The sequence below is a fragment of the Sorghum bicolor genome, chromosome 5 (genome assembly GCF_000003195.3).
Source record: "Sorghum bicolor cultivar BTx623 chromosome 5, Sorghum_bicolor_NCBIv3, whole genome shotgun sequence".
NCBI classification, from domain to species: Eukaryota; Viridiplantae; Streptophyta; class Magnoliopsida; order Poales; family Poaceae; genus Sorghum; species Sorghum bicolor.
This window is the reverse complement of record NC_012874.2, coordinates 34,637,146-34,664,812: the sequence shown is the minus strand read 5'-3', so window position 1 is coordinate 34,664,812 and position 27,667 is coordinate 34,637,146.

The following is a 27,667-nucleotide window of genomic DNA, read 5'->3' as shown; positions in this document are numbered from 1 at the left end:
AGTGCGCACTACCGGAGGAAGTGCGGTGTGCGGGGGACCATTGGCGTAAGTCCAAAGGCAGGTGAGTTAAAATTCCTGACCTCCCTGGCAGAGTGGTAGCCCTGGGAGTGCGGCGCTGATCGGAGCCGCGATTCCTGAGTTGTACCAAAGGTGACCCGTTGGCTCTCCGGCAGGGGATGCTTGGGTGAGTGCTAGGAATAAACCTCCAGCTGGATAGGAATTCGATTCGAATCGCCGTCTCTCCCGGTTAGTGAGAACTTGACAGAGCAGCGGCAAACGTAGCATTCACTAATAAACTTGGTTCATGATAATGATGATAGCAAGAAGAACATATGATGAAATTGATATAGTTATTATTGTTTGGAATAATCAAGTGATGTGTTGTAGTACAGGCGCTAATCTAGTGGTAGGCTGATGATAAATAAATCTGATGCTCTTAAAATGACTTAGTGGTAAGTTAAGCTTTTGGCAAAGAGGTGAGTCAACCAGCTCCACTTAAAATTCAGCCTTGCATGATCCTTGGTGTCTTTTATGTTTTACTAGACGGGTAAGTCTAGGTGAGTACATCCTCGTACTCAGGGTTTATTCCCACCTGTTGCAGATGATATCTTCTATGACGGTTTTTGCAAGACCTGTCTCCATCCCGCTGGGGATGAGGACTAACCGTTGGGCACGGTTCTCTAATCTTCTCGTCTATGATGCTTTTGGAAGGATGACCTAGACTCTGGCAGTAACAAACTTGTGAACTGAACTTTGAACAAGTGTGTGTACTTATTTTGCTTCCACTACTTCGAACAAGTGTTGTAATAACTTAATACTCCGATGTGGTGCCGCTTCGACGGCAATGAATGACTATGTAACAATCGTTGTGTTTATGTTGAACTATTACGATCTTGGTTTGTTGCGAGTTGGTTTGAAGTCCTTCGTGATTTCGATTGACTACCGGGATTATATGGGCTCAAGTTTAGAAACTTGATTGTTTGACGATCGTTTCTGCACTTGAACTCTTATAATTTGGTCGGTTCTGTGACAGCTGGTATCGGAGCAAGTTCAGCATTATAAATGCAGCGTTTGTGTATTTAAAACAAAAGAATTTTGAAATAAAATGGTGTAAAACAAATAATTAAGTTATGCCAGTGGTCGAATCCTCCTTGCCCATATAAGGACTCTAGGTGGCTATGTAAGTACTGACTTGGGGGGTTTTATTTATGCATCTCTGGCAGTACTCAGGTATGGATGTGTGATGACTGCACTATGCTACCCTGTGGTCTAATGGTGGAGGTAGCCTTCATATGTGAATTAGCCACATATGTCGCTAGATTTAAATTATGCAACGTCGCACCTACGCTCAGGTAAGTGTGAGTTGTGAGAGCATGATCGTCCAAACGGCGGTCTAGGGGAGTGTTCGCGGTGGTTTTCTGGAGTGGTCACATGTCGAAACCATGGAGCCACGAAAGAAACTTAATTGGGGAGTATTTAATTTCTCGGGTAGTTGTGGTGTCATTGTTGGGGCATGTTGGGCATGTCCAAGCAATGTGCACTTAGTTTACTGCTTTCTTGGGTGATATATATTGGGAACTGTTGGGCTGAAATGAAGCTTTCTGCAGGTACTCTAACAGCGCACATGTAAACCGATAGTTACCGTATCGAGAGACGAATGTATGCCACCGTATATCCGTTAGAATATTAATTTTCTAAGTTTGTGAGGACGTACGGTTCGTGCATGCATCATGTCGCATTCATACATACATTCTGTCTGCTCCTTCCCTTACAATTTCGTCCCTTTTTAAATAAATAAATGTGCTTCAACTAATCCTCTTTTACCCATGGTATTCCTATTCCTTTCCACAGATGGACGCACCCGCTTCACCTCGTCCCAGTGACACTTTCTTGCACGAGTTTGGCACTCCTACCCTGCTCTGGAGAGTGTTACGGACTGTTGGGTACACTGAGCCACCTCAGTATTCTTGGTGGGAGATGGAGAGCACAGGAGGGATCCAGTGGTTTGCTGTGCAGGGAGTTGTCCCTCCACATGGGGACAAGCCTGCATGGACAGGCTGGACGTGCAGCTCAGATGGGCAGACTCCCTGGGAGGCAGCTCAGGTTGCAGCCCAGACTATCCTGCTAGATATATGTCAGGGGTGTGGTGACGAGCTGACGGGAGGACCAGCGGCCTCCATTCCTAGTGCTGACCCAGCAGCCGCGGAGTGGAAACAGGCTGATGGTTGTGCTTTGGTTCGAGGTAGAGGAGAGAGAGCTGAGAGCTCTAGTTCCGCTATGAGTGCTATGATGGCTGTACTCAAGCTGATTAGTCAGCGAGAGGGCACCTATGCGCAGGTGATGGTGGCTGTTCGCAGGGCCCAGGAGATGCAGCGGAAGGCTGAAAAGCGTGCTCGCAAGTTTCGCAAGCAAGCTAGACTCCTGGAGCAAACTCAGAAGGACCGCAATGACTGGGAGGACATAGCGGAGTACCGTAGACAGCAGTGGGTGAAGGCCATCAGAGAGAGAGATCATAAGCAGGATCAGATGAGCCAGTTAGCTTGAGAGAGGGAGACTTTGCAGGAGCGCTTGGTGCAGCTCACCCGTGAGAGGGATACTGCACTCCGTGTGTCGGAGAACAGGCGCCGAGCATGGGAGATGCACCGAGTTCAGTCACTTGAGCGGGAGAACTATCTACAGGGTCAGATTGAGGCTGGTCTTGTGGAGATTCACCGTCTCAACAACTTGCTACACCCTATTCCTCGCCCTATACCCGTGTATCCAGAGGTGGGACCTCAGGTGATTGTGGCCGATGATGATGGTATGGAGGTTGATGGACCAGCAGCGGCTGCACCACCTTTACACGAGGACGTGGAGGACGAGGAGCTTGAGCCGGTTAGCGACGAGGATGGAGAGGCGATCTTCGACGCTGATTCGGACGACGAGCCTGGAGTGTAGGGAGTAGTGAGTAGTTGCTGCCAGGATCTTTTGTTGTATGCCAGTCGCTGTGGTGCTTTTGTAACCATGTTGTAATCCGAAACTTTGACCTTGACTCATGGCATGTACTGTAAGGGTGTAATAACTTCATGGACCCTATGTGCAGTCTTTATGATCGTTATGTTATGTCGATGTTTTCCGTTGTGGTGCGTATTGCGGATATCTATGTCGTGTGTTGGATTGGTGATGTTGTTTTGTGGAATGGAATTGTTGTGCCTTTCTGTAAAGCTATTCTCTCGAATGCTTTCAGGCATGAATATAAGTTCTTCTACAGCAAATCTTGTCATCATCAATGCTCACTGACTGTGTCTTTTCAGATGTCTCGTGGCACCCGAGGTGCGGAACAACGTGCAAACATGAATCCACCACCTCCTCCTCCACTACCAAATCCAGCTGAGCTGATGCAAATGATGGTGGAAAATCAGAGGATGCTCACTGAGACCATCAATCGGATGGCAAATCAGGGTGGCCGTAATGCACAGGAAGGGCCAGCTCCTAACCAGTATAGTAGTTTCAAGGACTTCATGGATACGAAGCCCCCACCTTTCAGAGAAGCTGAAGAACCCCTTCAAGCTGAAGAGTGGCTGAATATGGTGGAACAAAAGTTTCGCCTACTTCGTTTGACTGAAGGTTTGAAGGCGGAGTATGCCGCTCATCAACTGCAAGGGCCGGCAGGCATCTGGTGGAATCAGTACCGGGAAGCTCTACCGCCTGACACGGTGATTGATTGGAATCTTTTCCGTGAGGCGTTCAAAGGGCATTTCATTCCTCCGGGTGTTATGGAGATGAAGCACACCGAGTTCATGCAGCTGACTCAGGGCAACAAGACTCTGAAGGAGTATTTGCATGCTTTCAATCACTTGTCTAGGTATGCTCCTGAGTTTGTGGACACGGAGACGAAAAAGATCGCTAGTTTCAAGCGGGGTTTGGGTCCCAAATTGCTGAAGACTATGGGCCGCACTAGGTTTGCAACTTTCAATGAGTTTGTCAGTGATGCTCTTACTCAAGAGAATTATAACACTGTGTACACTGCGACCAACACTCGCAAGAGGGCTTTTGAGGCCGGGGCCGGATCATCTCAGTCCAAGGCTCCAGTGGCAGTTAAGCCACCATTCCGTGCTCCAACCCCCAACCAGCGATACCGCCCTCCGGTGAAGAAGAATCAGGCAAAGACGGGTTTTCGCAAGGGGTACTCTATTGCTCTTCCTAGGGGCAACACGGGGCCCAACTATGCCAAGACTCCACCTGCCAACCGTCCGTGCTGGAACTGCAATCAGACCGGGCATTGGCAGAGCAACTATCCTTACCCGCCAAAGAAGGGCAACCAGGGGAACGTCCGTCAGGGGCGTGTTCATTACACAACTGTGGAGGCAATCCCTGCTGGTGAGGTAGTCACGGCTGGTAAGTTTCTGGTCAATCAACATGATGCACTCGTGCTTTTTGATTCTGGAGCATCGCATTCTTTTGTGAGTTCTAAATTTATATCTAAGCATAGCATCAAGACCATCACACTTGATAAGGGCAGTTATTGTATTAGTGCTGCGGGAAATGATATTTCCACCAATCAAGTGGTTTTGGGGGCAACTCTGGATATAGGAGGCCGTCAGTTTCTTGCTGATCTGGTTGTTTTACCCGGTGTGGGCATAGATGTAATTCTGGGGATGAAGTGGATGAGTGGTAATGGAGTTCTTATTGACACCACCACTCGCGTAGTGATGTTGAAAGATCCAGATACCAAGGAGGCATTTTTAGTGCAACTTCCTCGTGATATTCAAATCCGTAGCACTGTGAATGCAGTTACCTCTAAGGCTTTTCAGGATATTCAGGTGGTGTGTGAGTTTCCGGATGTCTTTCCTGATGATCTACCCGGGCTTCCTCCGGATCGGGATGTGGAGTTTAAAATTGAATTGATTCCAGGCACCGCTCCGATCTCTAGAAGACCGTATAGGATGCCGCCCAATGAATTAGCTGAGCTTAAGACCCAACTAAATGAGTTGTTGCAGAAGGGTCTTATTCGTCCTAGTTCTTCTCCCTGGGGTTGTCCGGCTATCTTTGTGAAGAAGAAAGATCAATCTTTGCGCATGTGTGTGGACTATCGTCCCCTAAATGCGGTGACAATCAAGAACAAATACCCTCTCCCTCGCATTGACATCCTGTTTGATCAGTTGTCTAAAGCTAAGGTATTCTCCAAGATTGATTTGCGATCTGGGTACCATCAAATCAAGATCCGTCCCGAGGATATACCTAAGACGGCTTTCTCGACGAGGTATGGGTTGTATGAGTACCTTGTCATGTCCTTCGGGCTTACGAATGCACCTGCTCATTTCATGTATCTTATGAATTCGGTGTTCATGCCCGAATTGGACAAGTTTGTAGTGGTCTTCATTGATGATATCTTGGTATATTCTTGCAATGAAGAGGAGCATGCTGAGCATCTGCGTGTAGTGTTGTCGCGTTTGCGCGAACATCAGCTTTATGCTAAGTTTAGCAAATGCGAGTTTTGGCTAAAGAAAGTACCTTTCTTGGGCCATGTCTTATCTGAAGAAGGCATATCAGTAGATCCGGCTAAGGTGCAAGAGGTACTGGATTGGAAAGTTCCAACTTCGGTACACGAGGTTCGGAGTTTTCTCGGTCTGGCTGGGTATTACCGTCGATTTATTCCGGAGTTCTCCAAAATATCCAAGCCTATGACTCGTCTGCTTCAGAAAGATGAAAAGTTTGTGTGGACACCTGAGTGTGAAGAGGCATTCCACAAGTTAAGGACACTGTTGACATCAGCTCCTGTCCTAGCTCAACCTGATATCGAGAAGCCTTTCGATGTCTTTTGTGACGCATCAGGCATTGGTTTAGGCTGTGTGTTGATGCAGGAAGGTCGCGTTATCGCGTATGCCTCGCGCCAACTTCAAAAGCATGAGGTCAATTACCCCACTCATGACTTAGAATTGGCAGCAGTTGTTCATGCTTTGAAAATCTGGAGGCATTATCTGCTGGGTAATCTGTGTAATATCTACACCGATCATAAGAGCCTCAAGTATATCTTCACTCAACCTGAACTGAACATGCGGCAGCGAAGGTGGCTTGAGTTGATTAAAGACTATAATCTCCAAGTGCACTATCATCCGGGCAAGGCAAACGTGGTGACGGATGCCTTGAGTCGGAAAGCGCACTGTCACTCAATCCGAGTGGAAGATCCGTTGTTGTCACATCTTATGCATCCACTTGTGCTCAACCAGATTTCTCTGGAAAGTACCATTCGCAATCGAGTCATCGAATTGCAGCAGACAGATGTAGGCATCTACCATATCAAGAGAAAGATGAAAGAAGAAGAAACCAAGCATTTCCGGGTTGATGAAAATGGAATTCTTTGGTTCAAGGATCGACTTGTGGTCCCAAAAGACCGCGAGCTGCGAAATCAGATCTTATCTGAAGCTCATTCATCCAAAATGTCTATCCATCCTGGTAGTAGCAAGATGTATCAGGATCTGAAACCTTTGTTTTGGTGGACAAAGATGAAAAAGGAGATAGCGGCTTTCGTCGCTCGCTGTGACAATTGTTGTCGCGTGAAGGCTGTTCACATGAAAGCTGGTTTGCTTCAACCCTTGTCAATTCCTGGTTGGAAATGGGAAGAAGTCAGTATGGATTTCATCAGTGGACTCCCAACTTCTGTTAAGGGTTATGACTCTATCTGGGTGGTTGTAGATCGTTTGACCAAGGTTGCTCGATTTATTCCAGTCCGAACTGATTATCGTCCTCATCAGTATGCGGAGTTGTATTTCGAGCACATTGTTCGTCAGTATGGTGTGCCTCGAACAATCATATCTGATCGTGGACCACAGTTCACTGCTCGTTTTTGGGAATGTCTTCATGAGCAGATTGGTACTCACTTGGTCCGCAGCTCTGCTTATCATCCCCAAACAGCAGGTCAAACTGAACGAGTTAACCAGATCCTTGAAGATATGTTGAGGGCATGTGCTTTCTCATCAAAAGGTTCTTGGGTCAAGTGGTTGCCATTAGCTGAGTTCTCCTACAACAACAGTTATCAGGAGAGTATCAAAATGGCTCCATTTGAAGCCTTGTACGGTCGAAAGTGTCGAACCCCGTTGAATTGGGTAGAAGCTGGAGAGCGAAGGTACTACGGCATCGATTTCGTGAACGAAGCAGAGCAGAAAGTCCGTATTATCCAGCAACACTTGGAAGCTGCTCAAGCTCGTCAGAAAAGTTATGCCGACAAGAGAAGGAAGCCGATTGAGTATTCGGTTGGTGACCATGTGTACATCAAGGTGTCTCCGATGAAGGGTGTACAAAGGTTCGGAGTCAAGCGAAAGCTTGCGCCTCGCTATGTGGGACCTTATCGGATTCTCGAAAAGAAAGGGAATGTGGCATACAAAGTGCAACTCCCAGTTGCGCTTCGAGCTATCTTCCCTGTTTTCCACGTATCACAATTAAAGAAGTGCCTTCGTGTACCGGAGGAACGAGTGGAAATTCGAGATATCAAGTTGAAGTCAGACTTGGTGTATGAGGAGAAACCCGTAGCGATTCTTGATCGCAAGGAACAGGAAACGCGTAATCGTGTGGTTAAACTCTACAAGGTGTTGTGGAGCAACCACGGGGAAGAAGATGCCACTTGGGAGACGGAGGATTATTTAAAATAAGTTTACAAAACCTTCTTCGAAAATCAGTAAGCTTTCAAATCTCGGGACGAGATTTTTGTAAGGGGGAAGGGCTGTAACACCCCAGTGTTATGGTTGCATCAAACATGTGCATAGCATGAGCATCATCTTTTATTCAAAGCATCCATGATCATCATCTATCTTGAGACATGTCATCCTTTGCAAAAATGTGTTTTAAATGGCTTAAATAGGCTTCCTATGCTTATGTTTGAGTAAACAATGCTTGTGTTTGTGCTTAATGCCTTGGTAAATAGCATATCTATGCTTAACTCAATCTTGGGAACAATGTTCATGTGATCACTTCTCCAAAATAATCACTTAAGTCATACTTATTCAAATAGACCCTAGAAACCTCTTTTGCTTAGGCTTTTAAAAAGTGTTTCATAAAATGTTTGCATGTCAAAACTTCCTACAGCAAAGTTGTAGCAAATTTTATAAGGAACAAAAGTTGTTTTATGGCCATCTCATGAAAATGATCACAAATAGCTCAAAAGTGGCCCACAAGGCAGATTTGGGGCTGTTTTCCACACTTAGAAAATTTTCTAAGTCCTGGGGGCTTTGCAGTTTGCTCGAGGGGGTGTTCTTCACCTTCCCGTTTGAATTCTAGAGCGAATCAAGCCTTGATCTTGTAAGCAATGTTGGAGTACTCGTGTAGCTCTCCAGCATGGAGCAATTAGCCAGCAAAATCATCGAGTGATTAGGGAGTAAATCGTAGGGCAAAATCGAGTTTCAGTCGGCTCGGGGGAAACTGAATCGCGTCGTCGTCAGTCAGGGGAAGCTCGCTGTGGGGGTATAAACCCCTATACCCTTACGGCTAGACTTCAGCTAGGAAGCTTGGCCCACTACGAGACGAGTTCAAGGCTTGATCCGACAGCCCGAGTTTCGCGCGAGGAAACAGGACGTGGAGATCAAGCAGGATTCTAGTCGGTTGGAATAGGAATTGATATCGAATTATCTATGGCAATTGTAACCGGCTAGGATTAGTTTCTAGATCTGTAACCCTGCCCTCCAGACTATATAAGGAAGGGCAAGGGGACCCCCTAGGACACATTATCTCTCAACACAATCCAATACAACCAGACGCAGGACGTAGGTATTGCGCCAACTCGGCGGCCGAACCTGGATAAAAAGCTTGTCCGTGTCTTGCGTCACCATCGAGTTCGTAGTTTGCGCACCGTCTACCGATAAACTACTACCGTGGGTATACCCCAAGGTAGACTGCCGACTAGCTTTCGTCGACAGTGGCGCGCCAGGTAGGGGGTGTGCGTGCAACTTTTCCGGCGAACAAGATGGTCACGATCCCAGCTTCCGCGATCGTGCCCGAAGGCCTCACGTTCACCGTCGGCCAGATCACGTGGACGACGTGCAGCGGCGGCTTCCCGACCACGGTCCCGAAAGAGATCCAGATCCAATCTGAGATCACGCCGTCTCCGACCACACGCATGACGGCACCAAACTCCCGACCACCGTTCCCCCTCTACAAGGGAAAGGAGATCGACTGCTCGGACCTCCTCCAAGCGCTCGATCGCGCCGACTCCAAGCTGCTCGAAGTCTCCCAACTAATAGATGGAGTTCTGCGCCGGCCCGACCAAGCCACTCAAGCGGATTTTTCGAAATCCCGCCGGCCAACTCGTGTCACCACACACGAACGGCTGGGAACGTCCCTGACGATAACCTCAACCTCCTCAGGCCGATCCGTCGAGCTCAAAAAGGGAGACCATCCTTGCGGCCTGAATAACTCGGCCTCTGTCTACTCACAGCATGTTCAATCCGTTTTCAGCAAGGCGGGCTGGTCGCCGACAAGGAACAATCGTCACCATGTCAACATGGTGACAATCCGAGAGCTACGGAACGGCCAGGTTTCCAGCACCAACTCAAGCACCGGCTCCGTCCCCACCGAGGTTATAAACACCGAAGACGAGGGCTACGACCTGGATTTCCCTTCACACCCTCTGGATTTCGACCGGTTCCCGATATTTCCCCCCCGGCGAGGGGATATTGTATTCAATGTCAGCGCCGACGAACCGGTTGTTGACGGAGAAACAGACGACCAGAGGCAACTCCGCGAACAGCGTAACGCCGATCGCGCCCGACGGCGTGCGGACGAGCAACAACAGACGCCACCGGGTAACCTCAACGATGCCTTTGACATGGTCGGGGACCAGCCGGTCTACAAAACGCCAAGCGCCAACGTGGCTGTCGCCATGGCCAACCTGGATCGGCTTCCTGACACACCCGAATGCCAGGGGGTCCGGACCAGCATCCGAGCACACCTGATCGCCGCGATGGGACAGACAGCAACTCTGCTTAAGAGAGTCCAGGACGTCCCTTATACGGAAGCCGCCTCCGACCAAACTCATCGTAGTCGGGCCTCGCCTAGCAGGCGTCGCCGCAGCCGCTCCCCCGACAACCGTCGAGGGGACTCACGGCGCGACGATGGTGGTCGAGACGCCGATGGCCGCCACCAGCAGAACCGCGTACGCGGCCAGGAAGAAGAAGACCAACACAGGGATCTCCGCCACAACATCCCTCCCAAAGATGCCCGGGACCGCATCAACAGGCGCGCCGCAGAGAGAGCAGTCCACGAAAACCTGCGCCGCATCGAGTACGACGCGACCCATGGTCCCCCGGGCCTAAGGCAGTTCTCCTCACACCTCCGCCAGGTCGTGTGGCCCAGAAATTTCAAGCTCGAAAAACTTAAAAAATACGACGGCAAGGAAAATCCAGAGAACTGGATCACCCTCTACAAAATCGCCGTCCGATCAGCGGCAGGAGATGAGCACGTCATGGCTAACTACTTCCCCGTAGTCCTCGACCAGGCTGGTCATCAGTGGCTTCTCGGCTTGCCCGAGGACTCCTTCGACTCTTGGGAAGAACTACGACAGGCTTTCATTGACAACTTCATCGCCACATGCGAACAGCCCGGAAACAAGTATGACCTTGAAAGGATAAGAGACAGGAAGAATGAACCTCTGCGTGATTACATCCGACGATTCTCGGATATGCGTCTCAAAATCCCGAAGATTTCTCATGACGAGGCCATATCAGCCTTTATCAAGGGCTTACGTTTCCATGAAGCACTGAGGAACAAGCTGTTACGTAAGCGTCCATCAACGGTAGCAGAGCTCCTCGCCACGGCTAAAAATTATGCCGATGCTGATGACGCAGAAAAACTAATCCGAGACGATGCGAGAGGCACCGACCAGCCCTCCCGGCGAGACGACGGTCGTAGCCGCTACGACAACAGAAATCACCGTCGCTCCGACAACCGCGATCACCGAGAGGGTTGGGATCGGCGGCGCGCCAGCCGCGACGACTTCAGAGGAAAGCGCCCTCGCGAATACGACCACGAAGTAAACACGGTCAAACGTCCCAATGGACGACGGGACTACCAAGACGACTACAACAAAACGTTGAAGGGACCGTGCCAGCTACATCCAAAGTCTAACCATACCATGGAAGAGTGCCGCGTCCTTAAAAATATCTATACACGGCGGGCCGCCCAAGAAGACACCGCCAAGAAAAGTAACAAACGCGACGGGCACGACCACGAAGATGAGGATGAGGACCAAGACAGGGACCCCCGACACCAATACGTCAGCCCCACCGACGTGGTCCACTCCATTTTCGGGGGCAAGGTCTCCACTGAGTCCAAGCGTGAAAGAAAGCTGTTGAAGAGAGCCTGCCTCAACATAGACAGCACGGACGGGCTGATCGCAGATCCGAAATTTCCCGCCTGGTCCCACAGGGAGATCGCGTTCAGCAGGAAGGACCAGTGGGCCGCTATCCCGGAGCCGGGTCGTTTCCCACTAATTCTCGATCCTTGCATCAACAGCATCAGATTCGAGCGCGTGCTCGTAGACGGGGGAAGCTCCATTGACATCCTCTTCCGCAACAGCCTGCCCGCCCTCAAGATATCACCGGCCCAACTAAAACCTTACGAGGCCCAATTCTGGGGGGTTTTGCCAGGTCAAAGCTCGGTGCCCCTCGGACAGATAACATTGCCTGTCCAATTCGGCACACCCGATCACTTCCGGACGGAGTTCATCAACTTCGTAGTCGCGGACTTCGACGGAACCTACCACGCCATACTGGGCCGCCCATCGCTGACAAAGTTCATGGCAGTCCCGCACTACTCATACCTAGTGCTTAAGATGCCCACGGAGAAGGGTGTCCTGACCATCAGAGGCAACGTCTACACTGCGTACACCTGCGAAGAAGAAAGTTTCAAGATCACCGAGGCAATTGACCTCTCAATCCGCATGGCGGAAACAGCAAACCAAGCCGCACAGCTGCCCCCCGACCAGCTCCGATTACCTGAGCAGGAGACAGCCAGAAAGAATTCGAAATCCAAGGAGTACAAAGAAGTGCAGCTGGTCGAGGGCAACCCCGAGAAGACAGCCCTCATCGGGGCTAACCTGGATCCAAAATAGGAAGACGCGCTCGTCAGGTTTCTAAGGGACAACGTGAGCGTTTTTGCATGGAAACCCGCAGACATGCCCGGCGTCCCACGGAACCTGATCGAGCACTCCTTAAACGTCTCGAAGACCGCAAGACCAATCAAGCAAAAACTGCGACGGTTCGCTCGTGACAAAAAGGAGGCTATTAGGACAGAAATAACACGGCTTCTAGCAGCCGGATTCATAAAAGAGGTGTATCATCCCGATTGGCTCGCCAATCCGGTTCTTGTACGCAAAAAGAATAATGAATGGAGAATGTGCGTTGATTACACCGATCTCAACAAACACTGTCCTAAAGATCCTTTTGGTCTTCCTCGCATCGACGAGGTGGTCGACTCAACGGCCGGATGCGAACTCCTCTCCTTCCTAGATTGCTACTCTGGTTATCACCAGATCTCGTTAAAAGAAGAAGATCAGATCAAAACATCCTTCATCACACCTTTCGGCGCATACTGTTACACTACCATGTCTTTCGGACTTAAAAACGCTGGGGCCACTTATCAAAGGGCCATCCAGCAATGCCTCCACGACGAGATTCGCGACGACCTCGTCGAGGCCTATGTGGACGACGTGGTCGTAAAAACAAGGGATGCGAGCACCCTAATCGACAACTTAGACCGAACCTTCAAGGCGCTCAATAGGTACAAGTGGAAGCTCAACCCCAAGAAATGCATTTTCGGCGTTCCTTCCGGTCTACTGCTCGGTAACGTCGACAGTTGCGACGGCATACGACCAAACCCTTCAAAAGTCAAAGCCGTTCTCGACATGCGACCACCGAAGAACGTCAAGGATATTCAGAAGCTAACCGGATGCATTGCCGCCCTTAGTCGTTTCATCTCAAGGCTGGGAGAAAAAGGCCTCCCCTTTTTCAAACTATTGAAAGCGTCAGAAAAATTCTCCTGGACAGAAGACGCCGACGCTGCGTTCACTCAGCTTAAGACCTTCCTCACTTCACCGCCTGTTCTCACAGCGCCTCAGCCCAACGAAGACCTGCTCCTTTACATTGCTGCAACCGACAGAGTTGTTTCCACGGCAATAGTGGTCGAGCGAGATGAACCAGGTCACGTATTCAAGGTCCAGAGGCCCGTTTACTTCATAAGCGAAGTTTTAAACGAATCCAAGGCCAGGTACCCACAAATACAGAAGCTTATATACGCCATCCTGATAACGTCAAGAAAACTGAAGCACTACTTCGACGGCCATCGAGTCCTAGTGACAACCAGCTTTCCCCTCGGTGACATCCTGCGCAATAAAGACGCCAATGGCAGAATCGTGAAATGGGCAATGGAATTATGTCCATTTTCCCTGGAGTTTCAGAGTCGCACCACTGTCAAGTCCCAAGCCCTGGTCGATTTCATTGCCGAATGGACGGATCTCAACGAACCGTCCGTTCTCGATGTCTCAGACCAATGGTCAATGTTCTTTGATGGGTCCTTGAACATCAACGGTGCAGGCGCTGGGATATTGTTCGTATCACCAAACAAGGACAAACTCCGCTACGTCCTTCGGATCCTTTTCCCGGCGTCAAACAATGTCGCCGAATACGAAGCTTGCTTACATGGCATACGACTAGCCGTCGAGCTGGGGGTTAAGCGCCTCTATGTCTACGGGGACTCCGCTTTGGTCATCAACCAGCTCAACAAGGAGTGGGACGCAACCCACGAGAAGATGGATCTCTACTGCAAAGAAATTCGCAAATGGGAAACTAACTTCTATGGCATAGAGTACATCCACGTGGTCCGGGATAAGAACCAAGCAGCAGATGCGTTGTCAAAGTTAGGCTCGTCCCGGGCCCAAATCCCGCGTGGTATTTTCGTCCAGGACATCCATGAGCCGAGCGTAAGCTCCCCCCTGGTCGACAAGCAACCCAACGAGGCAATGCTCATAGATGACGCCACTCCGACAACCGGCGGGCGCGACTGGCGTGTCCCGTTCATCAAATACATCTCAGACGGGACAGGTTTTCAGGACAAAACAGAGAACGAGCGTCTCATCCGACGGTCAAAGAACTACATCCTGGTCGACGGAAAACTCATGCGAAAAAACGCAAGTTCCGAGGTACTGCTCAAGTGCATACCCCAAGACGATGGCATCAAGCTCTTGGAGGACATACACGCCGGATCCTGCGGCAACCACGCCGCATCTAGAACGCTGGTCGGAAAGGCTTTCCGAGCAGGTTTTTACTGGCCGACCGCGGTCAGCGATGCAGAAAAACTGGTTCGGCGTTGCGAAGGATGTCAGTTTTTCGCTAAGAGGACCCACGTACCTGCCCATGAAATTCAAACCATCCCGTCGTCCTGGCCCTTTGCTTGCTGGGGGCTTGACATGATCGGACCATTTAAACCAGCTCCGGGCAACTTCAAGTTTGTCTTCGTGTTAATCGACAAGTTCTCCAAGTGGATTGAATACATGCCCCTGGTCAAGGCAACTTCCGAGAAGGCTGTGGAGTTCCTCAATCAAATCATACACAGATTCGGCATCCCGAACAGCATAATCACCGACCTGGGCACTCAGTTTACTGGCACCACTTTTTGGGATTTCTGCGATGACAGAGGCATAGTCATAAAATATGTGTCAGTGGCACATCCACGCGCCAACGGTCAGGTCGAACGTGCTAACGGAATGATCGTCGACGCCCTAAAGAAAAGATTGTACGCCGAGAACGACAGAGCACCCGGTCGATGGATGAAAGAATTGCCGGCAGTGGTCTGGGGCCTCCGAACTCAGACCAGTCGAAACACGGGGGTGTCTCCCTATTTCACGGTGTACGGCGCAGAAGCGGTTCTGCCGTCCGACATACACTTCGGATCCCCTAGAATTGAGCACTTCGACCAGTCGACCGCCGACAACGCCAGAGAACTCGAAATCAATTGCATGGAGGAAAAGCGTTTAGTTTCATGTCTCCGAACAGCAAAATATCTCGCGGCAGTCAGGCGATACTACAACAGGAACGTCAAGGACCGTTCCTTCGTGGTCGGCGATCTGGTGCTTCGATGGAAAACAAGCCAGGAGGGAATGCACAAGTTATCTACTCCCTGGGAAGGACCCTTCGTGGTGACCGAGGTCACACGACCTACGTCCTACAGATTGGCATACCCAGACGGCACACGAGTGCCTAACTCTTGGCACATCGACAAACTGCGGCGTTTCTATCCATAAAGTTTTAGCGACTTTCTTTTGTAAGTGTCTTATAATTTGTGACAATATAATTCTCTATTTTTTGCCTATACCTTGTCATACACAGCACTCGGCAAAACTCCCGCAATGGACGCTCTTGGCGACAACCAAGACAAATACAGTGACACGTCACTCAGACATTTTTACAGCGCTCAAAACAACAGTCATGACAAAAAAGAAAACTTTATTACAAACTTTACATACAAAGTTTACAATAAATACCCTGACGGGCAGATACTAGTCTATTCCTACAGACTACTTTATTGGCCTAGCTACTCGGGCTGATCACCCGCCTGGCCCTGCTGCCCGGACGAAGGGGTCGGGGCCACCGGCGCCTGGCTGGTCGAGACCGCAGGCGTCGACCGCCCATCTCCAGCAAAGGACGCGCCCGACAACTCCCTGGCCGACCTATCTGAGCTCGGCTGGTCTGGAGGAGTGGCCGTTCCGCACAGGTTGATGTCGCCGATCACCGTCGACGACAAGTCCAGCAGACTACCCCGAAGTTCGTCCGCTTCGTGTGGGCCGACTTCCTTCGGGTACCCCTTCTCCAGCCTGCTCAAGTCGACAAGGGGGTAGTGAGCGCGTACCATGCTGAGGACGTGCGCGCCGGCAAACTCCCCGGCGTCCTTCACAAACTGCTGGAGCCAGTCCCACGCCCGTTGCGCCTTCTGAACCGGGGTCAACTGCGGCACGCGGGGCTGGCTCTCCGGGAGCTCGGGACTGATCAGGTCCAGGACCGGGGACACTCCCTTCCAGATCCTGCAACAGTTGACCTTCCAGGAGTCCCGGTCCTTGACCAGCTCATCCAGGTGCTTTTTGGTGTTCACCTTGAGCACTGCAAACGAAACGAAACGTTACTTTCGGCATACCAGACAAGCAAAGGGGCAGTTAGCAACCAACAAGGCGGCACCCATTACCAGCTAACTCCCGGTCTTTTCGGCTTAATTCCTCTTCCGCTCGCCGTCCGGACTCCTGTGCACTGGCGAGCTGTTGGCTGAGCTGCTCCTTCTCTTGTTGGAGGCTCGCCACCTCCTCCTCCAAGTCTGCGTGAATCCTAAACTGGTCAGCGAAGCAAACTATACAAGTCTGCGAAACTGCTCGGAGCGTGAGACTAACCTTCCTGCAGCCGGTACTGGTCGGCCAGGCGACGAGCGAGGTCGAGACGACGCTCCTTCTCGGTGCTCATCTCGACCACCTTCTCTCCGACCTCCGCCCGCAACCGGTCTACCTCCGCGGCAAGAGCCTTGTTCTCGGCCATGACGCCTTCTATCTGGTCAAAGCACCGTTTCCGGTACTTCGCCGTTTTCATAACGTCCTACAAAGCAAGCATATAACAATGCGCAGAAGACAAGGCAAAAGAATGCGCGGCAGCTCAAAACGACGCTTACCTTGACTTCGTCGACAAGGCGCTTGGCCGCGCGCTCCACCCTGGCGGCCTCTTCGGACTCGGCAAGCTCCTCATGACCGATAAAGTGATCCCCGCGTTGGCGCCACACATACACGTGTTGGCGGCCATCACGGGGACGACCCTCGATCTCTTCTACCTCGTCGTCGGAGGCCGCCCTGGTTTCCTCCTCCTGGGCTGCGTCACCCCCGGTGGTGGTCCCAGGCGTCAACGTCCCTTGGACCAGACCTGGGGAGCCCGCAGCCGGAGAGGCTTCTGCTCGGGGCGGCGGGGGGACCTCACTCCCCCCGGCAGGAGGAGCGATCGGAGACTTTCCCTTCTCCGAAGAGTCAGTTGGGGGAGCCTCCCCAGCCCTGGTCGGGCTGCTTGTTGTCGTCGGCACCGCGCTCGGGAACTCCTCGGTGCTCCCAGGCGCGACTGCAGCAGTCGGCTGTTCTGTGGTCTGGGGGGCCGCATCCCCAGAACCGCGGGCAGGCTCGCCCGTTCCCTGGCCGGCAGTTTGGCCAGGGTCGACATCCGATGCCGCGCTACAGGAACAAAAGTTTAAAAAAAAAAAAAGGGGGAGTCCAAAATACGTAAGTTGAACACTTACAGGTCTGACCGGCGATGGGTCGCGGTGAACCTCCTCCTCGCCCGGCCGGTCGGCGCCTGTGCCCCCACCTCGGCAACTTGCGGGGCAGCCGCGCCGCTGGCCACTCGATCGGTGGCGACTGGTGCAGCGTCAGGGCGGCCCCGAGGCCGTCGGACCAACGACGGCGCAGCTTCCTCGTCGTCGTCGTCGTCGTCGACGATCCGCACGAGCCGACGACGCTTCGGCGCTTGGCTGCTCTCCGCCGGTAGGTCTGCCGGCAGCTCCGGCGTCGGCAGGGGATCCACCGGCAATGGCCTTTTCCCCGCCACCCTCTCCTCGGAGGTCGGGACGGGGCGGGCTCTGCCTTCCTCCGGCGGGACCTCTCCCACAGGATCTTCCATCCCCGGTGCCAGTGATACGTACACTACGCACCGGTCGACATCACCGACCTGCAAAGGTAACAGAGATGAGCCAACTACAGGCGACATACGAATGATCAAACGAAGTCTGCTACGTACCTTTGGTGCTGGTCGTCCTAACTTGAAGGCTTGCACCCGATCACTGCTACGGGTGAAGCCCCCATCCGCGAAGTTAAACAGCTCGTTCAGCAGCTGTTGTACCTCCGCCTTCTCCAGGATCTCCGACCGCATCCTGGTCGGGTCTGTGCTTCCGGCATACTCATACGCCGAGTGCACCCTCTTCTGGCAGGGCATCACCCGGCGGCAAATGAAGTTGCCGACCACGCTGAGCCCATCCAGGCGCGACCAGTCGATCAGCTTCATCAGAACCGCCACTTGACCGTCGAACTCTGGGCGGTCAGTCCAGCTCGCCCTCTTCTCGGGAACGTACCCCACGTCGCAGAACGTGGAGCTGCCCGGTTCCTCCCTGACGTAGAACCACTTCCTGTACCATTCGGTCAGGGAGGTGTTCCATGGGCAGTGCAGGTAGCGATTCTTCATCCCATCACGGAGGTTGAGGTATACTCCACCTGCAACCTTGGAGCCTCCAACTGCTCCCTTCTTCCTCAGACAGAAAAGATACCAGAAAAGATCAAAATGCGGCTCTATGCCAACATAGGCCTCGCACAGATGGATGAAGGTGGAAATAAGGAGAATTGAGTTCGGGTGCAGATTGCAAATCCCGATCTCATAGTGCAAAAGAAGACCTTGAAGAAAAGGATGGACGGGAACACCAAAACCTCTCTTAACGAAGTCTTCAAAAACAACGACCTCACCGGCGCGAGGATCGGGGTAGCTCTCCCCCTCTGGTGCCCTCCAGCCGCCGAGCTCTGCGTCGTGCAGTAGCCCCATATCGACGAGGTCACCAAGAGATTTTTTGGTGCTGCGAGACTTCTTCCATTCCTTGGCCATCAGGTCGGCCCTCTTCCTGGAGTCGCTCTTCGCCATTAGAGGTGCGAATGTGGGCCGGAGTTAGGAAGATGCAGGTGATTGGAGAAGATGAGAACGGAAGGTTTGAAGGCAATGGCCGGAGAAGCGGTACAGGCGGTCCTATTAGGCCCTTATAAACCAGCGACCCCACCCCTCCCACTTCCGGTAATCTCGGGAAGTGGGCAGGCCATGCGGCGGACGCGGCGTTTCGGTTTACAATGATTATAGACAATTAATGTGGCGGAGTTTTCGTACCAATTGATGGTTTCCTTTTTCTCAAACCACGCAAAGAGCGGTTGTACAGTTGCCAGGCACAGCTTTTCACGCATCCGTCTGACATATCGTCAGGAGACCCCGTCACGTCAACTTTAAATTTGAAAGACCTTTTCAAAAGTAAGAAGACACATACGCCAGTGAGTCAGCAATCGGGGAACTGCACCGACCACCGAGCACTCGACGCTCGGGGACTGGTCGCCCAGTTTATCAGCTCGGAAATTCAAGGACTGCACCGACCACCGAGCACTCGACGCTCGGGGACTGGTCGCCCAGTTTATCAAATTCAAGGACTGCACCGACCACCGAGCACTCGACGCTCGGGGACTGGTTGCCCAGTTTATTAGCTCGGAACTTCAAAGACTGCACCGACCACCGAGCACTCGACGCTCGGGGACTGGTCGCCCAGTTTATCAGCTCGGAACTTCAAAGACTTCACCGACCACCGAGCACTCGACGCTCGGGGACTGGTCGCTCAGTCTATCAGCTCAAAGCTTTAAAGCATTCACCGACCACTGAGCACTCGATGCTCGGGGACTGGTCGTACAGTATAGTAACATGTAGTTCCAGGCAGCACACTAAGTGCCTGGGGACTGGTCGATTGGTTTTTTTCGATTGCAGACGAGCATGACATGCTCGGGGACTGGTAAATTCAATTCTTTAGACCTTGCTACAAGGCTCATACTTCGCCTTCCAGCAAGCTCGGGGACTACATCGGTACGATGCATCTAGCGATGCATCTCAGTCTCAAAACTACTTTGGGGAATTTTCTTTTGACCCTGGCACCACGTGCCTACGACACCTACTACCAGGCTCGGGGACTAAGTGGGCACACTTCACCTAGCGGTGAATTTGCTTGCTTTTTTGCTGCTTCTACCTTTCAAAAAAAGGCAGAGTGGGCACACTTCACCAGGAAAGAAATTTTTTTAGAGCACCATGCATTCTTCGAACAACCTGCTTCTTCGACGACAACGTTGATCAATGAACCGTTTGGGCGATTTCCCCGCTCATTGAAGACGACAGACCACGCTGATCGAAGAAGCTCAAGACGGAGTGTTGCGTCACAATACATGGCGCTCGGGGACTAGCTGTGGGGGTATAAACCCCTATACCCTTACGGCTAGACTTCAGCTAGGAAGCTTGGCCCACTACGAGACGAGTTCAAGGCTTGATCCGACAGCCCGAGTTTCGCGCGAGGAAACAGGACGTGGAGATCAAGCAGGATTCTAGTCGGTTGGAATAGGAATTGATATCGAATTATCTATGGCAATTGTAACCGGCTAGGATTAGTTTCTAGATCTGTAACCCTGCCCTCCAGACTATATAAGGAAGGGCAAGGGGACCCCCTAGGACACATTATCTCTCAACACAATCCAATACAACCAGACGCAGGACGTAGGTATTGCGCCAACTCGGCGGCCGAACCTGGATAAAAAGCTTGTCCGTGTCTTGCGTCACCATCGAGTTCGTAGTTTGCGCACCGTCTACCGATAAACTACTACCGTGGGTATACCCCAAGGTAGACTGCCGACTAGCTTTCGTCGACACTCGCCGGTGTGCCGCGTGTTGGACTCGTGGCGTCCGTACGTCGCCGTTGGCCCCGCCCGTCAGTCCTCCGCGCGTCCCTCATCTCGCCCCGGCGCCCCGGTCGCGTGGACAGAGCCATTTCCGCTCCCGATGTCCTCTCTCTCTCGCGCGTCGTCGTTTCCGCGTCGCCGCCGTTGCTTCGGCGAGCTCGCGCGCGCATCTCCGTGTCTCCGGCCAAGCAGCCCGGTCCAGCGCTCCGCAAGCCTCTCCTCTCCACCGTCGTCGAGCTGGTTGCGACTGCCGAGCCTCGGTGAGCCCGCATTGCCTGCTCCGACGCGAGCTTACCTCGCCGGAGTTCCACCATGGCCACCGGCGTCGTGGCCAGGGCTCTGTAGTCCACCATTCCTTCTCATTCTTGTCCCAAAAGCTTCGCTAGGTCTTGCTGTTGCTCGTCCTCATTCTCTTCTGCCCTGTCTCCGGCCAGAGACGCCGGCAGTCGGCCGCGCACCACCGCCGTGCCGCCATTCGCGAGGGCGAGGTACCTAGAGCTCGGTAGAGTTAGGGTTTTGGGTACCGCTAGATGCGGAATGCAGTGGGGAGCACGATGGTGCCCTTGGCCAGCGCCGAGACCTCGCCGTCGGCGAGATCTCCGGCGGTCAAGCCGCGCCTCTGCTTCTGTGTCACTGGCAGGTGGGGTCCGTTGACGCGCGGGTCCCCTCTGTCAGTCTCTCTTTCTCCTTTGTTTAAATCAGAGTTTGAGCTGATTTTGTAAAAATCATATCTCTAGTTCTAGTGATCCAAAAATTGTGAAACAAATTTTGTGTTGTTTCTTGAGATGGCTAGTATTTAATAAAAATATAAAATGAATCATGTTTTCTGAGAAATTATTTATTAAGGATTTAATCTTGTTATTTATGGATAAATGCATATCTCTGGTTTTACTAATTAGTTTGCTCTGAAATTTTTATGGTGGTCCTTGCATGGCATTAGAATGCTCTGATAATTATTTCATGATTTTTGGAGCACTGCAGTTGTGATATGTAATTTGTGTTTGAAATATGGCTTGTTTCTTTAATTAAATCACATAAAATAATTGGTGCTTAGGCTGGTGCTCTATTTTGGTGGTAAACTTGTTTATGGTATTCCTAAGATATAAATAATCTGAAATCTGTTGTTTGACACTATATAAGTCATGTCTATGAATTTATGAAATAAATGCCTTGATACATGTTAAATGCATATCTTTAATTTGGCAGGTGCATTGGTCCTGAAATTTTTATGGTGGTGATCTGATGTTATCCTTGTGCCTCTGTAATTTTTGTAGATTTTTCTGAGCACTTTAACTAATATCTTGTAAATATGCCTTACCTAAAATTAATTAATAAATGCCTTGTTAAGTAATTGTTTTGGGGTTTTCAACTGATGATCTGGTGACCTTGTATTATGTTTGTGCTCATGAGTCATATGGTTGGCATAGTTTGTGTTTTGATCATGTCATTAAATAATTAACTATAGGGTTAAATGCTGTTCTGGACAGCAAGTGAGTAATTTAACTTTGCTTAATGATAACTTGACTTTCTGTGAAACTTGTATAAAACAAAGTTGTTCTAAACTTGTTGCACTAACTGTGGTTTAAATTTGAGGTCATTTGGCCAAGTAGTTTAAAAGTTATAGCTGTTCCAAGTTGGGTTCCAGAAATAGGGGCTCTCTGTCTTTCTGGGACAGAACCTGGAACTTTGTTAAAATGACTAGTGTAATGTTTGAATCTTGCTGTCATGTTTAAAGATGAATTGTAGACAATTTCCTAAGCTTTCCAGAATGTCCTTACTCATGTTTGTTGGACCTGTCTATCTATAATTATGATTTATTTACTGAGCATACTTGTTTTATGTTGTTTGCTGCTTTAGTGCCATGATAGGTTTTGGGTTATGTTAACTTGTTTATTCATGTGAGTTAGTATAACTCTTACTCCGTAAATGAGTGCCCAGTGAGTTGCTTGTGTTATTAAGCATTCATCTGTAGCATGTGCACCTTCTCATTCATCGAGCATGCAATAGGTGCGCCGGACGTGGCAGTTTCCTTCGAGCTCCAAGCGAACCCCGGAGGCCAGGAAGGCAGCCAGGAGGTGGAGGTCCAGCAAGCCGGACTCGAGGAGCCCGAAGAAGAAGTTGAGTGCCCGAATCACGAGCCGGCATCGTTCGTGAAAGGCAAGCCCCGGAGCATTCTAAGCCTCCTCTATTTTCGAAAGTTTACTTAATACGTTATATCTATTGATGCATTACGTATAGGAGTTGTGATGAAAATGTTGCTGCATTCTACCCTATCCTTGTCCAGATAACTTACCCTCCCCGGTTGTAGAGTTAGGTCCGAGTAGCAGCTTAGTTATGCTTTAACCGGTAGAAGTCGGGTGATATCCTGTCATCCGCGCGATATAGGGTTGTGTCGGGTCGCGATGGTCTATATGTGCTATCGTTGATGGAACCTGATTAAATTGATTTAAGCCGGGCGGAGTTTTGCAAGTTTGTAGTGACTCCGTCTGTGGCAGCTAAGGACCGATCGTTGTACGTCCTCTTGTCATGTTGAACGCATGCCTGACACTTAGTTGGCCGGATAACTCGTTCCGACCGCGAAGCCGAGTAGTATGACTCAGGCCGGAAGACCGGCAAGTATAAAGTGCGCACTACCGGAGGAAGTGCGGTGTGCGGGGGACCATTGGCGTAAGTCCAAAGGCAGGTGAGTTAAAATTCCTGACCTCCCTGGCAGAGTGGTAGCCCTGGGAGTGCGGCGCTGATCGGAGCCGCGATTCCTGAGTTGTACCAAAGGTGACCCGTTGGCTCTCCGGCAGGGGATGCTTGGGTGAGTGCTAGGAATAAACCTCCAGCTGGATAGGAATTCGATTCGAATCGCCGTCTCTCCCGGTTAGTGAGAACTTGACAGAGCAGCGGCAAACGTAGCATTCACTAATAAACTTGGTTCATGATAATGATGATAGCAAGAAGAACATATGATGAAATTGATATAGTTATTATTGTTTGGAATAATCAAGTGATGTGTTGTAGTACAGGCGCTAATCTAGTGGTAGGCTGATGATAAATAAATCTGATGCTCTTAAAATGACTTAGTGGTAAGTTAAGCTTTTGGCAAAGAGGTGAGTCAACCAGCTCCACTTAAAATTCAGCCTTGCATGATCCTTGGTGTCTTTTATGTTTTACTAGACGGGTAAGTCTAGCTGAGTACATCCTCGTACTCAGGGTTTATTCCCACCTGTTGCAGATGATATCTTCTATGACGGTTTTTGCAAGACCTGTCTCCATCCCGCTGGGGATGAGGACTAACCGTTGGGCACGGTTCTCTAATCTTCTCGTCTATGATGCTTTTGAGAGGATGACCTAGACTCTGGCAGTAACAAACTTGTGAACTGAACTTTGAACAAGTGTGTGTACTTATTTTGCTTCCGCTACTTCGAACAAGTGTTGTAATAACTTAATACTCCGATGTGGTGCCGCTTCGACGGCAATGAATGACTATGTAACATCCGTTGTATTTATGTTGAACTATTACGATCTTGGTTTGTTGCGAGTTGGTTTGAAGTCCTTCGTGATTTCGATTGACTACCGGGATTATATGGGCTCAAGTTTAGAAACTTGATTATTTGACGATCGTTTCTGCACTTGAACTCTTATAATTTGGTCGGTTCTGTGACATAGGGCGCCTGCCCTCCTGCCTTGGGCGCCCGCCCTGGCCTCGGGGCCAATCAGAACCAAACTCTTGGATCGTGCTCCACCGACCTAAAGGATCAAGGAAAACCGTGCGATCAATGTCGGTTTGATCCGACAGCACAAATTCACTTGAAAGGACTATATAATCAAGGCCTCTCCACCCCAGGGGGAGAGAGGAGAAATCATTATCAGAGGTAGCCATCAAAGTTAGGGTTTAGAACTTCTCTCCCACAGAGAATTAGAATTAGCTACTACCTAATCCTTCAAGTTTAGAGGATTGATTAGATAGGAATTAGAGAATTAGAGCACTACGCACTGGATTCAGGTCTTCGTTAATAAAGATTGGTATCATTTCATATCTATCTCTAATACTTTGTTCTAATTGCATTATGTCTCTATTTATTATGCTCTTAGTTTGCTCTAGTTCTATATTTGATATAATTATGATTGATAATGAGTTTATGTATAAGTTTGCAAAGCGCTTTGCTCTTGACACGTGGGAGTTAAGTGGTAGATCAGATGTGGGCGTGGTGCTTAGATGTTATTTACCTGCAAATGTATCTTATTGGCCGGGTTGTGTGGTAGTTCGCGATAGTGACAGCTTCGTTGATTCTTATATAGTCCACCCTCCGTTGATAGGACTGTCAGAATTTGTATTGCGCAGTAAGTCTTGCGATGCTCTGATTTACTTTAGCAATGTTCCTTATACATGAATGAAGAGTCTTTTATACTATATATGATCTTGTAGATAACTAGAGTAGATTATGACTTAGTAGATAGTAGATAACTTAAAATCCATTCTCTAGCTAATCCGACGTCACCTTACATATATGAGGAGTAGTCTATTTTCTAATCGCTGTGTTATTTACCCATGAGCTTATATTACATTATCATTATTATTATGGCTTACCCCTTGCTAAAGTAAGTGACTCTATGACGAGTTCCTCATTAGTAATCATGTTCTTGCAAGTTTATCTCTAGTGTATGCCTTGATATATTTTATCCTTATCTTAATTTCACCCTTGTTCTGTTGAGCAAAATTATAAATAACGATACCTGGAATGCTTTCCTGGTGAAATGCTACAATGAGGTGTTTTATCTGTGCGCTTGTGGATGGAATAGATTATTTTCTAGAAAGCCTCCATATTCATAAATACCTTTGTACACTCTGGCAACATGCTGGGGATGACAACCTAGTATTCAAGTGGTGTTAGCTAGTGCCAACAAGCATTTCTGGCGCCGTTGCCGGGGAGCAAAAGGGAAACACATAGGCACGGTAAGGAAAGTCAGGAAATTAGTCAAGGTTATTCATATAAAATATTAGACTACACTATAGAGAAATAATTGCATAAAACAGCTACTAAGTGAGAAATCATAACAAGGCACCTCTACTTTGGCAGGTTCACCCTGTTGTACTTCTATGTTTATATTTTTATACAGGGTATATCAGGATTGACTTTGGGTACACTCAACTCTTCATCATCAGAACCAAAGCAGTCAAGAAAGAAAGAAGAAGCTAGCTACCAATTGCTGAAGCTATGGCACAGAAGACCTTGCAAGAATTCTCTGCTCCAAGCCTTGAGAACATTCCAACTAGTCCAAGATTTGCAGTAGAAGAAGGAGCTCCTGAGTTCGAGCTCAAGTCAAGCCTCATCAATTTGGTACAAGCTACACAATTCAGTGGAAAGGCACATGAAGATGCTACTACACACTTGCAGAATTTCTTAGAGATTGGAAGCACAATCCACATCAACGGAGTCGATAAAGACGTCATACTGCTTCGCCTTTTTCCATTCTCATTAGAAGGGAAAGCGAGGAAGTGGTTCTACACTCATCAAGATAACATCAACAACGGGACGAACTTGTCAGATGCCTTTCTATCAAAGTTTTTCCCTATAGGCAAGACGACTGCCTTAAAGGGACATATTGTCACTTTCCAACAGTAGAAGACAGAAACCATTTCAGAAGCATGGGAGCATTTTGAAGGATACATATCAGATTGTCCTCACCATGGAATGGCCACATGGTTACTTATGCAGACCTTCTACCATGGATTAACCCAGAAGGCTCGTGAGTGTCTAGAGGCATCTGCTAAAGGATCATTCTTGGAGCTTACAATTGGAAAAGCAGAGATACATTTGGATAAGATAGCAGAAAACCAAAGCTGGTTCCAAGATGAAGCTCAACAATGTCATCAAACTGAAGAAATACCAAAAGAAGTAAATGCACTATCAACGAAGATGGAAAATTTGCTCCATTGGATTGACCAGAGGGCCAAGTTCAAAGAAGATCAAAGGGCCATTGAGACAGCATACAAATATCAACCTACTTCGATTCAACCCAATAGCAAAGGTATCAACTCAGGTAATACTTCCAAGCAATTTTCATTAAAAGAGATAATTGCTCAACAAACCAAAACTAATGATGAAGTTAAACAAAGGCTATACACAAATGAATCATCTCTAAAAGATATACACAATAAAATGGATTTTCTATTAACTACCTTTGATGAGCAAAACACTCTTAATAAAAGGGTAGAGCTTAAATTAATAAAGCTAGTTGCTGCATTGCCTGTTGCCACTAACATTGAGCAGGTAAAGAACATAACTACTAGAGGGGGCAAAGCCACCAGGGATCCCCCATACCCAAAAGAGAAACAAAGAACATCAGCACCAGTGCAACCAGCAGTGATAGAAGAAGAAAGCCCAGTTGAAGCAGAAGATCTGCTACAACCACCAAGAACTGGAGAAATGAGGAAAGATTTTTACGACACCAACTATTTGCCATTTCCTAGAAGAAAGAGAGGTCTGCAGTCACATGAGCAGTTTGGTAAGTTTGCAGAGGTCATTCAGAAATTTTATGTCAACATACCTCTACTTGATGCCATACAGGTACCTACATATGCAAAGTACATCAGAGATATTCTTAATAAGAGACCACTGCCAACCACTGAGGTTATCAAGCTGACAGAAGAATGTAGTGCGGCCATCCTCAATAAACCACCAAGGAAGAAGAAGGATCCCGGATGTCACACTATTGATTGCTTGATCGGAAACCAACACTTCAACAATGCACTTTGTGATCTCGGAGCAAGTGTCAGTGTGATGCCAGCATCAGCCTATGAGAAGCTTGAGCATACGACCCTAGAACCAACATCAATGTGCCTGCAACTAGCAGATCAATCAGTTCGACATCCGTTGGGCATTGCTGAAAACATTCCAGTCAAGATCAGAGGTTTCGTTGTGCCATTAGACTTTGTAGTACTGGACATGAGTCCCGACTCAAAAGTATCCATCATCCTCGGAAGGCCATTTCTGAGCACTGCCAGTGCCCACATCGATGTTGGAAAGGGAGAAATCAAGTTCAACATAAACGGAAAAGAAGAACACTTCACATTCAAGACCAGACCAGAGAGAGACTCTACAGTGAAGGAAGTTCATGCAGAAGAACCACTGGAGACACCATCTCTGGAGGAAGGTAATTCAGAAGATTAAAAGATTT